Source organism: Bos grunniens, chromosome 4 (assembly GCF_055505025.1).
Source record: "Bos grunniens cultivar Pamir isolate PY7600 chromosome 4, Bosgru_T2T1.0, whole genome shotgun sequence".
Classification (NCBI taxonomy): domain Eukaryota; kingdom Metazoa; phylum Chordata; class Mammalia; order Artiodactyla; family Bovidae; genus Bos; species Bos grunniens.
Window position 1 is genome coordinate 28,459,110 of NC_141168.1, and position 13,655 is coordinate 28,472,764.

Below are 13,655 nucleotides of genomic sequence, written 5' to 3' on the forward strand. Positions count from 1 at the left end.
GCGCAATTTGAATGAACAGTCCTGTGCATTTCTAGCCGAGAATGTGACCAAGAAGTTCAGGATCAGTGCTTTATGGTTGGAGCCCGTTGGTCAGCGTGCCCTTTCTAAACATTACATGGGGTGTGACTAGAGCAGCATGATGCTCTTTTGTTTCCACGGAGGGTTTGGGAAACAGTAGGACTTTGAGTTCACCCCTCCCAGAGCAGAAGACTGAACTGAAACTACCGGCTGGAATCGCCCTGGTTCCTCTCTCGAGTAAATCACTTTCACATTTGTTGCAGCTGGCTCTGCTTGGTCCCTGAAGCGGCAATTGCACAACTTGCTGCACACGTCCTGTAGCCCTACCTTTGTGCTTCCGATCCCTCTTCAGTAAAATGTTCTCAGCGCACAAAAGCAGTGGCTGAAGCTTCGGGCAGAGAGGGAGGAGGGAGCCAGCCGGCTGCAGGGCGGCTGCAACATCTCCAGTGGATACGGACGCTGCTAACCCTGCCTAGGAAACTAATGGAGCATCCCTAAGAAACCCCAACTCCAGCTTGGCTCACCCCAGCCTTCTCCCCCACCTCCAGACCCCCAGGTGAGACTAACTCCAACCAACCCACCCCGAGGCCAGCAGTCCAGCCAGCCTGCCCGTGGAAGGCATGCTTCTGACTCCCGGAATTCCACCTGAATCTTAGCATGTTTTGTTTTGTGGAAAGATAAGGCCGTTACCCCAATTTTCCTTTATTTTCCAGAAATTTCTTGTCTGTGGTAACTGAAAACATTTCCTCTGGGGATGGGGTGAAAAAAAAATAAAGGGGCATAAATGTTTACAATGCAAAGTTGTTTGGCTTATGTAGGGAGACTTTAGAGACTCCTGCTAACTAACCAGGTTACCCACACGAGGCTTCCAACTACCTCTCGGGAACAGCGGCTGAAAGGCGAGGGTATGGATGTGATGCTGCTATTTGTGGGCATCTGTATCAGTGTTTATATTTAAATATATTTCCCTCTAAGAATTTTTAATTGGAGATTTTGCCTTGAGGATCTCCAATAAATCAGAGAAGGAGCTAAACGGAGTTATTTCGCTTCTAACCAAACTTTAATTCGGGGCTTTCTTTCCCCTGCAGTTCTTGCCCCGAAGCGATCTGTAAAGGAACCCACTCTGATACAGTTTGAAAAGTGCATTTTGTACTTGGCTCTTTCTTTGATCGAATTAATCTGGGCTTTTTTGTAGTTCTAAATGAGGCCTAGGGGCTGACAATGTAGCGGTTTAAAGGGGATTTTAGGGGATAATAGTCAATGCAAATAGTGCCATGAGAATGGCAACTTGCTTTTGCACTTTCAATCACATAATAACTGCAAAGAAAGCTTTTAAAATGAATTGAAATTTTGTGGCATGCCATCTGGGATTATTTGGGGAAACAGTTCTGAATACTGCAGTTGGGTGAAAGAATGGTGGTACGTCTGCTCTTGAGCTGACAAGTCTCACATGGCAACCTTATGTTAACTGGTGCCAAGTTGGCTAGCATTTTTTTTTTTTATTTTATTATTTTCTTTCTCTCGGATTATCTGCAAAAATTCTCTTTGATTGCTGGTATTTGGGTCTGAAAAACTTTTCCATTGTTGAGGAGTTCAATTCAACCCCTTGCAGCTGCTGATCCCCTCATTGTTCCCCTCGTTATGTGTACGCGTCTCAGATGAATGTAGCCAAGCCTTTTAGTGCCTTAATAGGTGTCTACATAAAGGTCATTTATTCTGCCGCACTTGTTTTAACAAAAGTTTATACACAAACAACAACCACAGCTAAAACATTCACATTAATCAATTTCCTCCTGATTGCAGAATGCAAAAACTGCTGCAGGCCAGAGCCCAGGGCATGAAAAATGTTTTCCGTGTATGGTGTTGTAAAACAGAAAATAGTTTAAGCAATTTCATCAAGGGCAAAAGCAGGGCGAGGCATCGTTGTGGCCACACAGTTTCTAATTGATATTTCCCATCCTGGTGTCTCTGTATCTATGCAGCGGTGTCAGATCACTTTGAGAGCAGAGAGACTCTTAGGAATGGAGGGAGTGGAGCTTTTAACTCTGCCCCTGATATTCAGCCTGGCTTGGGAGCTGCTCTAGGTGAACTTCTGGTGGGTGTCAGCTACAGTCTCAGTAGGAAAGGCTGTGTAGGTGATAATCAGAATCTGGAGAAAACGGCATAAAGGTATTTGCAATTTGCAACAACAACAAAAAAATCATTTCCTTGCTGATGTATGACCCACCCTGTTATACAAAAGAAAAGACAACCACAACCAGTCCTTTCCAACTGCAAACTCCACAGAAGGCTGTTTTTAGGATGAAGTAAATGATGAAAATAGTTGCTGCCAATCGTCAATGCTGATAAGGAGGCTGACTTGCTAACTAAACTGCTGCACATGCAGACAGACAAGCAAGGGTTTCTGAGGCATCTTGGTGCTGTTCTTCGGTGCTGTGAGGGAATTGCCCAGCCCAGTGGACGTCATGTGGGAATTAGAAAACTCTGGCCACGTGGGAGAGGGAACAAGGAGTCCCACCCACCCTGCCTCCCTGAGCAAACCCCAGACTCTGCCTCAGCTGCTGCCGTAATTCAGAGACATAAGCACATTTCTCCACCCATCTCAGGATGATACTGAGTACTGTCATGGCTGTCTTCACTAGATCCTTCAGGAAGTAAAATCAAACACACTACAGGGTGTTCATAGGTTATTCTCCTTTGCTGTATCGGCTTGCAAGCTTCTCGATCCTTTTAGCTTAAGCCTGACAGCACTAGAGAAGTTAAAGACTCAAGTCCTTAGATACTTCGGAGGTTTTGTGAAGATAAAAAAAACTCTGTGACTTTGTCTTCGTGTGTCTCCACCACTTCCCCCATCCTCATTGGAGGATCTCCTCCCTTCCCTGTATACATCTCCGCGGCTGAGGACGTTTCTAGTGGACCCGATTGGTTCTCTCAGCCATCTGGGTTAGAGAGATGCTTCTCAAACTCTAAAGAGTGTGTGAATGACCTGGGATGTTGTTAAAATACACATTCTTTTTTTAACAAAGTTATTTATTTTCAGCTGTGCTGGGTCTTTGTTGCTGCACACAGGCTTTCTCTAGTCGTGGTGTGTGGGCTGCGGTGGCTTCTCTTGTTGTATGGGCTCTAGAGCATGGGCTTGGTCATTGTGGCTCATGGGATTAGTTGCTCCGTGGCATGTGGGATCTTCCCTGACCAGGGATTGAACCTGTGTCCCCTGCATTGGCAGGCAGATTCTTTACCATTGAGCCACCAGGGAAGCCCCCAAACCTGCATTTCTGACAAGTGCCCTGGTGATGCTGATGCTGCCGGGGGCTTGGGATTCTAACTTACCTGGAGATGAGATATAGCTCTCACTGTCCCAAAGGGTTGAGCTAGATGAGATAGTACTATATGTCTATAAAAATAGCTACAATGAAAAATAATGACAGTACCAAATGCTGGTGAGGATGCAGGTAAAGTGGATCACCCTTATATTGCCAATGGGAATGTGAAATGGCCCAGCCAGCCTGTAAGACAGTTTTGGCAGTTTCTTATAAAACTAAATACATAACTGTCCAACAGTTGTACAGCACCCAAGCAGTTGTACTCTCGGACATCGATCCCAGAGAAATGAAACTTTCTCATCACAAAAAACTGTGACTATTTATAACAGCTTTATTTACAATAGCTAAAAATTGGAGGCAACTTAGATATCCTTCCACAAGTAAATGGCTAACCAGTAATTGTATTTCAACAGATACAATCTTTTAAGACATCGTTTGTGATGTCTTAGGAGGATCTTAGAGGTGAAAATGTTAGGAACTACTTTGTCAGTGCTTACTAAGTCTGATGTAATTGGTCTATGTGGTGTGATGGGGAGCTCGGTAAGCAATACATTCTCACAGAAAAAGAGGAAATGATAAAGTGCTCATTGCCCAGAGTCCAGCAAATGGAAAATAAAAAAAGTAGAAAGTAGTGAGTAAGCATATTTATACCAAGGGTATTTAGTAAAAAAAAAAACAACCTGCTTCTAAGATATAGTTGATGCAAATTCATCTTTGTTATTCTTCTCTGACTGCCCCACTATAGTATAGTATTAATAATAATGATTCTGATATATTATTGGGTTTTGAAGTGCTTTCTGTGTTACTGAATTGCTTAATAAATGCTATTGTAGTTAGACACTACAATATCACAGTTTTCTGCAAACTGGTAATACATGGATGGTCTCCTTATGGCATCTCTTAGTTAATGTTTGCAGATCCAGAACCTGCCCATCCCCATTCCTTAGAGATGTTCAGGAGTTGAAGGTACCTGGACAAAAGAGAGCTCATATACTCCTCCTTAAATTGCTAATGAAGTGGCTTATCTATTGGTCCAGATTATCAGTCAGAGTGGGTTTTAGGGTCCAAGCATCTAGAAGTGCCAAGCCAAGGGGCTCATTTTGTGTTGGTCGTGCTAAAATGGCAGTCTACGGGCACCCCCACCTCTGGTCCTAGAGAAGCAATGGCAGCTGACTCCTATATAATACTTTCTGTGTACCACACGCTATTCTAAGTATTTTACACAGGTTAACTTATTTAATTCTCCTTACAACCTTACAAGATTGCTGCTATTCCCATTCCAACTTACTGATGAGAAAACTGAGGCACAGAGAAGTTCAATTGCCCAAGGTCATACAGTTTAGCAGAACCAAAGTTCAAACCCAGCTCATCTTGCTCTGGAGTTCTTGGCCTATGCAAACGCATAGGTGTTATAATTCTATTTCAAGGCCAGATATTTTTATTTTAATATGTCCCAAATTGTCTAGAATTTGTTTTGGTGTCCTTTTCTGAATGAATTTACCCATTAAGTGTCTATATCACAAAGCCTGTGGATCGACATGCAGTGATGAGTTTGATGAAATGGTAAGTCACAATGGTGGGATACATTAATCGTGGAGCCTCACAGATGGCAGAAGATCCAGATGGAGAGATGTTATTCTCAACGTCATTGTGCATGTCAACTCTTTTGATGAGGTCTGCATAATTAACCAGTTTCTGGTACTGTGAAATAATTTGTGGAATGGTATTTTCATTTGCTCAATATTATGATTCAATATAATGTGTCGTTTGTTTGTGTTCATGGGTTGTTATTTCCCTGTGGGCACCTTCGAAGATGAAGGACAAGCCTCCTTTAGAAACCATAATCAGTTTAAAGGGATTATCTGAAGTATGTATCAATGGACATGGACATGAGTTTGGGTAAACTCTGGGCGTTGGTGATGGACAGAGAGGCCTGGCGTGCTGTGGTCCATGGGGTTGCAAAGAGCTGGACGCAACTGAGAGACTGAACTGAACTGAAGTATATATATATCTGTTCTCTCCCTCCTCCAGGCTGTCAGATATACTACAGATGGGCGACCTATGGACATCAGAATGGTTTTTATTTTATGGCATGTTCACAGGCTTGGAGAGATTTGAATGGCTGTAGATTCAGTCACAATCCCACGGACGGAGGAGCCTGGTGGGCTGCAGTCCATGGGGTCGCTAAGAGTTGGACACAACTGAGCAACTTTACTTTCACTTTTCACTTTCATGCATTGGAGAAGGAAATGGCAGCCCACTCCAGTGTTCTTGCCTGGAGAATCCCAGGGACGGGGTAGCCTGGTGGGCTGCTGTCTATGGGGTCGCATAGAGTCGGACACGACTGAAGCGAGTTAGCAGCAGCAGCAGCAGCAGCAGCAGATTTAGTCACAGGCTGCTGTTCCTCAGTATAGCATGTATTCATTTAAAAATGAAATGAACCTCATTATCTTACAACTCAGTCTAAAGGATTTTGCTTGCAGAAATTTGTTGTTGTTGTTTGCAGTCATTCTTCTTCTTGGTAGTAGTATTGCTAAGACTCTTTTTCAAATATTGTTTGTGCTTCTCCTTTTTTAAGAAAAATCAGTGACTGTGCTTAGGGTAAGTTATATGATTTCCCCCTTTTCTTCAGTCTGAGCTTAGACTGCTAGACTAGCTCAGTGGGGGATCTAATGGCTGGTAATTATCTCAGATAAATTACTGCTTGAAGAAAAGGGAAGACACCTTGAGAGCTAGAAGTCAATCTATTGAATAGTCAGTGGAAATGTCCCTGTAATTTTGTCATTTTGAAATGATGTCAATAATGTTTGCTTGGCAATCGAAGAAACACCTTCTCAAAGCTTGTGGGCATCAAAATTAGTAGGAAAAAAAATCCCTGAGCCATTATCAAAGTGTCTTCTTGCTCACTCAGAAACAAGGGACAGCATGTCTGTCCCTGTGGCTTACCATACACTTATCTTGTACATTCATCAATTATGTGACCCACCAGAGCAGTCTTGGGTTTCCCAGGGGGCTCAGTGGTAATGAATCTGCCTACCAGTGCAGGAGACTCAGGAGACATGGGTTCAGTCCCTGGGTTGGGAAGATCCCCTGAAGGAGGGCATGGCAACCCACTTCAGTAATCTTGCCTGGAAAATTCCATAACAGAGGAGCCTGACGGGCTACAATCCACGGGGTTGCAAAGAGTCAGACACAACTGAGCATGCACGAATGGAACAATCTTAAATATGATAAGAAAGTCATGGCCCAGAGTCTAGCCAGATTACAGAAAGAAAATGTGTATTCAGGGACAACAAAACTATCACTGGGTACTCCATTTGATCCAGGAAATCAGGAAACTGATAGAAGATGGAAAAAGCATTTAGGAATACATTGTTGTGATGGAAGTGTTTGTACAGAATGACAAGAAGACTTCAACTTTTTTTAATATAATTTGTTTATTTTTGGTCTCCATTGCTGTGCACAGGCTTTGTTCTATTGCATTGAGCCTCTTGATGAAAGTGAAAGAGGAGAGTGAAAAAGTTGGCTTAAAGTTCAACATTCAGAAAACTAAGATCATGGCATCTGGCCCCATCACTTTGTGGCAAAGAGATGGAGAAACAGTGGAAACAGTGGCTGACTTTATTTTTTTGGGCTCCAAAATCACTGCAGGTGGTGATTGCAGCCATGAAATTAAAAGACACTTACTCCTTGGAAGGAAAGTTATGACTAACCTAGATAGCATATTAAAAAGCAGAGACGTCACTTTGTCAATAAAGGCCTGTCTAATCAAAGCTATGGTTTTTCCAGTGGTCATGTATGGATGTGAGAGTTAGACTATAAATAGAGTTGAGTGCTGAAGAACTGATGCTTTTGAACTGTGGTGTTGGAGAAGACTCTTGAGAGTCCCTTGGACTGCAAGGAGATCCAACCAGTCCATCCTAAAGGAGATCGGTCCTGGATGTTCATTGGAAGGACTGATGTTGAAGCTGAAACTCCAATCCTTTGGCCACCTGATGCAAAGAGCTGACTCATTTGAAAAGACCCTGATGCTGGGAAAGATTGAGGGCAGGAGGAGAAGGGGACGACAGAGGATGAGATGGTTGGATGGCATACCGACTCAGTGGACATGGGTTTTGGTGGACTCCGGCAGCTGGTGATGGATAGGGAAGCCTTTGCAATTCATGGGGTTGCAAAGAGTCAGATACAACTGAGTGACTGAACTGAACTGAACTCTCTGTTGTGGTGCACGGGCTTCTCCTTGTGGTGGCTTCTCTTGCTGCAGAGCATGGGCTCTAGGCTTATGGGCTTCAGTAGTTGCAGGGTGAGAGCTCAGTAGTTGTGGTGTGTGGGCTTTAGTTGCTCCATGGCATGCGGAATCCTCCTGGACCATCCTGTTTGGATTAGGACGTCAAATCCATGTCCTCAACTTTTTCTTACTATTTAAAGCTCTATGTAGAGTTAAGCTATTATTCTGTCATTATTTTTATGATAGAAAGTGAAAGAAAGAAAGTGAAGTTGCTCAGTCGTGTCCAACTCTGCGACCCCATGGACTGTAGCCTACCAGTCTCCTCCATCCATGGGATTTTCCAGGCAAGAATACTGAAGTGGGTTGCCATTTCCTTCTCCAGAGATTTTTTTTTTAATGATATATGCTATTTAAATTGCAATTCTGTTAAGCATTTCAGAACTTTTAGAATTGGAAGGGGATTTTGAGCCAAAAATAGCTGCAATTACAGAGTTCTTCCTCCCTATCGAGACCCAAATAAATGTTATGTGCATTTTTTTTTTCATTCTTCACAGTCTATAGGTTGGGTTTAATTATGCCCACTTTACGGTGAGGATAAGTGAAGCTGGGCAAGGTTAAATACCACGGTAGTGCTAGTGTTAGTCACTCAGTTGTGTCTGGCTCTTTGAGACTCCATGGACTATAGCCTGCCAGGCTCCTCTGTCCATGGGATTATCCAGGTAAGAATACTGAAGTGGGTTGCCATTTATTCCAGCTCTAACAAGGTAGAGCTGGGATTGAAAGAGTAAGTGCCCTGACTCCAGTGTATACTCTTAACCCTTGGGTTTAACTGCCTTGGGTGAATTCCTTAGAAAACTGAAGTCAGGAGAAGTTAATTTACCTAAAAGTACATCAACACGTGGTTGATTTTCTGAATTAGTCAAGCAGAGAAAAAAGGGGAAGGCCAGGGTGAAGCCCCTGTGCTCTGGAATGGACCTCTGTCCCTTCTGAGTCCTAAACACCAACCAGTTCACATCTCTGGAAACTCCTTTGCTGATCAGAGCACATAGCATTTCCTTGTTATAAGCACTTACAAAGAAATAACAGTTTATTGAGATATAATTTACATTTTACAATATCCACCATTTAAGAGTATACAATTCAGTGATTTTTAGTATTTTCATAAAGTTGTATAACCATCATCATTATCTGATTCCAGAATATTTTAATCTCTTGTCTATGGACATACTACCCTGAATTTGCCTGATCCCTTCAGAATATTTTAATCACTGAAAAAAAGAAAATCCCACATCTATTAGGAGTAACTCTCCATTTTTTGCTTCCTCAGCCTCTGGCGACAATTAAGCTGCCTTTTGTCTCTGTGGATTTGCCTCTTTTAGATAATTCATATAAATAGAGTCATACAATATGTGGCCTTTTGTTTCTGGCTTCTTTCATTCAGCATAATATTTTCAAGTTTCATTCATGTTGTAGTATGAATCAGTTGCTTTTTATGGCTGAGTAATATTCCATCGTCATGAAAATACCACACATTGCTTATCTATTCATTAATCATTAATGGGCTTTTAGGTTGTGTCTACTTTTTGGCTGCTGTGAATAATGGTGCTATGAACATTCATGTACAAGTTACGTGTGAACAAATGGTTTCAAAATTTTTTAGATGTGTGTTTTCAGACTTTTAGAAGTGGAATTGCTGGGTCATATGGTAACTATATTTAACTTTTTGAGCAACTGCCCAACTGTTCTCCATAGCAGCTGCACCATTTTCCATTCCATTTCCATGTTTGAAGTTTCCAGTTTTTCAAACGTCCCATCAGCACTTTATATTGTCTATCTTTTTGATTGTAATCATCTTATTAAGTGTGAAATAGTATCTCCTAGTGGTTTTGATTTGTATTTCTCTAATAACTAATGATGTTGAGCATCTTTTCATGGACTTATTGGTCATTTGTGTATCATCTTTTGAGATATAGCTATTTAAATCCTTGACCCATTTTTAACTGGGTTCTGTGGTAAGAATTCTTTATATATTCTCTCTTTATATACTGGGATTCCCTGGTGGCTCAGACGGTAAATCGTCTGCCAGCAATGCAGGAGACCTGGGTTCAATCCCTGGGTTGGGAAGATCCCCTGGGAGAAGGAAATGGCAATCCATTCCAGGACTCTTGCCTAGAAAATTCCATGGATGGAGGAGCCTGGTGGGGTATAGTTCATGGGGTCACAAAGAGTTGGACTATATATTGGACTCTTATCAAATATATAATTTGCACATATTTCTCCCATTCTGTAGTTGTCTTTTCTATTTCTTGATGGTGTCCTCCAAGGCACAAAGGTTTTAATATTGATGAATCCAGTTGGCCTATTTTTTTCTTTCATCACGTGTGCTTTTTGTGTCATGTCTAAGAAACTACTGCATAATCCAAGATCAAGAGATTTACTCTTGTGTGTCCTTAAAAGAGTTTTGTTGTTTATTTAGACCTTACTAAATAAGGAAGAACATAGTAAGAACTATAATCTTGGGTTTATAATCCATTGTGAGTTAATTTTTGTATTTGGTATGCAGTAATAAGCATATTTATATGCAAATTTGTGGATATTAATCAAGTTGGCACTTTGATTACTAAACTACTGTATGTTAGAATAATAGAGCCAGTTAATTGAAATTATGTTACTCTATTAATCTGATTGGGAAGAAGTGTTAAAATTTTAGCTCCATATATAAGATTGATTCTATCTCTGTCTTTTCTAACTCTAATTTCTTGAAGCTAATAATAGTAAAATATTCTATGATTCTTTAAGTCATATCTGTTAAGCCATTATACTGGGGATAGGAAATAATTTTCTTTTAAGGGACGTTTGCTAACTCAGAGGAGAAAGAAAAGCAATTCATGAGCCACAGGAGTAAAATGTAACTTTAATTATTATTTTAAAGACAGTAATAAAGTTAAAAAAGGGAGTCCACGATCTAGTTCTTGCATTAGGAGCAGGCAATCGAAAGGACTACTTAAGCATTTCAGTATTAAGTATTTGGGCTTCCCTTGTGGCTCGGCTGGTAAAGAATCCGCCTGCAGTGAGGGAGACCTGGGTTTGATCCCTGGGTTGGGAAGATCCCCTGGAGAAGGGAACGGCTACCCACTCCAGTATTCTGGCCTGGAGAATTCCATGGACTGTATGGCCCATGGGGTCACAAAGAGTCAGACATGACTAAGCAACTTTCACTTTCACTTTTCACTTTCATTAAGTATTTAAGTGCCAACTGCTGAGGAAGGGAAAAAAGATGGATGAGATTGGAGGGAAGGATGAGGGAAAATGAAGACAGGAGAGAGATGAATAGTTAGGAAAGCCACACCCGATGGCTGGAAGTGAGATAGGTTGGGACCTGGGACCCTTGCTGTAGTGCAGCAGGGCTTGTATCTGGGCACACTTCTACTCGAGCGACAAAATACAGAGAAAGCATGTGGGACTGAAACTGACGATGTGCATGCATAGTTGGGGCAAATTATGGGCAAAAGACCCAACTGCCACTTTTGAAGAGCCTAGAGCAAAAGCAGGGTACTGTGCATGCCCCTTGCACACAATACCACCTAAGAGGTGGGCAATCCACCTAAGCCACCCCTCTGGCCTGAGCTCTGTACTTACCCCTACCCTCACCTGATATAAGGAACAAGCTGAGCTCCCACTCAGGGAGTGTGCGGGAGCAAGGCCACCTGTTTGCTCTTGCTCCCTGCTGCTGCAGCACGGCTCCCATAAAGCCTTGCCTGGATTTCTTGTCTGGCCTCTGATCAATTTCTACTGATTAAAGAGACCAAGAACCCTGGTCAGTAATCGTAGGACCTGGCAATTCATTTCGGGTTTGAATGATAGGGAGCAGGGGACTGTGGCCGAGGGCAGACCCTCTCAGGAGAATAGCCTTAGTTATAAACATGTGAAATGTCTTGTGCTGTTAAAGATACAAAGGTAGACAGAACAAAATAGTAGAGAAAGACTGGAATAAACACAGGAATTATTCATAGCAGTGAAGAAAAAAACCAGGCTTCATGAAGTAAGAAGCATTTTGGGAGACTGGTTAAGTCATTTAAAAGTAGGGGTGGGGGTTCCATTTATACAATCAAAAGCAAAAGGAAAGATACCCTATCTTAGTACTGTCACTCTGCATAGGATAACTTTAAAAGCCAGACTCAGCTTCACAGTTACATCTTTTATCCTGGGAAGTCTCTCTCTGGCTTCTGACCACAGTGCAGAAGATGGACTTTCTTCTAGACAGTTTATAGGCATCATTATTTTATATTTTCCTGCTTATTTAATATATTTCGTGCAGCCTGAGCACACTAGACACTTACTGCTGCTGCTAAGTCGCCTCAGTCGTGTCCGACTCTGTGCTACCCCATAGACGGCAGCCCACCAGGCTCCCCCATCCCTGGGATTCTCCAGGCAAGAACACTGGAGCGGGTTGCCATTTCCTTCTCCAATGCATGAAAAGTGAAAAGTGAAAGTGAAGTTGCTCAGTCGTGTCCGACACTTACTAAGATCATATATAATGATGGCTTTTTTATTTTTGCTTTCAAGGAACTCAGCTTCAATGAAAGTTGTAGGCAAAAGATTCCAGGTCTTCAATACAGCATTAAACATGCAATATTTACTACTGCAAGCTTGAATTCAGATTGGAGACTTACTAGAGTTCACGTGTACCAAATTGACAGGAGCACAGGCTCTGCAACTTGATAAAGGGGTTTGAAATGATTAAAACAAATGTTAATAAATGGCCAACAATGGGAGACTCTATCAGTGTGTGACAAGTTTTAAATTTAAAAACATTACATACGTTTGTATCAAGTCCTTCAATAATATTAATTTTCAAGAACATTAAATTCTGTCTAGTGTACTGAAGCTGGTAATTATAATGCATGAAAATAGCTGAATAACCAGGGTAGTGCCAATTACTCTGTCACTCATGAGTAATCAATTATTTTTGTGCAGCACAATATATATGATGCCTGCACACAAAGTGGTAATGTACAGCACATAAATGAAAAATAATTTTTCAAAAGCATGGTGAGGCATGCCTGAAAGCCTTAACCAATTTCCTTGAGAGTGAAGTTATGTCTCTTTGAGGAGTGCTTGATAGAATGGTTTGAAGAGATTTTGGTCCTTGGCTGGCCTCTGTATCAGCAGTCCAGGGATGCTGGGTACCCAGCTTCCTTGTACTTTAGATGACCAGTGACAATTGGCAGGCCAAATGTCAGCGACTGAGTGACTGTGTGATAAGTGGAGTGTATGGAATGGGTAAATTACAGTGGGGATGGATGATGGTGTCTGTATTAGGAATAGGCATTGTACCTCTAGGATTTCCCCGTAACTTCCCAGCAGCCACCCTATGGAGATCGGAGAACCTTGTCTGAGTTTGGTCATCCCCCATGCATCTTTGTCAGCTCCATTCTGGTGTGCTCACCAAACCCTTGTGTTTTGGAAGCCCTCAGCAGGGAGCTTCCTGGATGTCTCAGACACAGTCTCCTTCCTCAGTTATGGGCTCTTTAAGAAAGGAAGCTCAGGAAGAGACTGATATAATTCAGAAACAACAAGAAGACCACTCTATATATAGTATTGTTGTTAGAATTAAGTGAGATGTTTATAGAGCATTTACTATGTGCCCAGAACTGGTTTAAATAGACATTAAATTATTATTATTACTGTTACTTGTTATGAATGATAATTATGCACTGGACCTAACTGCTTATTTCATGCTCTAACAATTGACTTCCCCTTTATGGGAAACTACAAAGCCACAAAGGAGGTAATAGAGAGATACTTCATTTTGTAAATGCTGTGTTTCATTTTAGTTTTTTGTAGAATTTATATTCAGTTCAGTTCAGTCGCTCAGTCGTGTCTGACTCTTTGCGACCCCATGAATCACAGCACGCCAGGCCTCCCTGTCCATCACCAACTCCTGGAGTTCACTCAGGCTCACATCCATTGAGTCGCTGATGCCATCCAGCCATCTCATCCTCTGTCGTCCCCTTCTCCTCCTGCCCCCAATCCCTCCCAGCATCAGAGTCTTTTCCAATGAGTCAACTCTTCACATGAGGTGG

The 13,655-nt window shown here is 42.0% G+C and overlaps 1 protein-coding gene across 1 annotated transcript in view; it reads left to right on the forward strand.

Annotated features, from left to right (window-relative positions):
- The first annotated feature begins 456 nt into the window (after positions 1-456).
- The window catches only part of ZNF800 (zinc finger protein 800), a 185,081-nt gene continuing 171,882 nt past the window's right edge, over positions 457-13,655 (forward strand). Inside the window, exon 1 of the mRNA XM_086395786.1 lies at positions 457-574. The gene's annotated coding sequence lies outside the window, so the exon portion shown is untranslated. The remainder of the gene's footprint in view (positions 575-13,655) is intronic.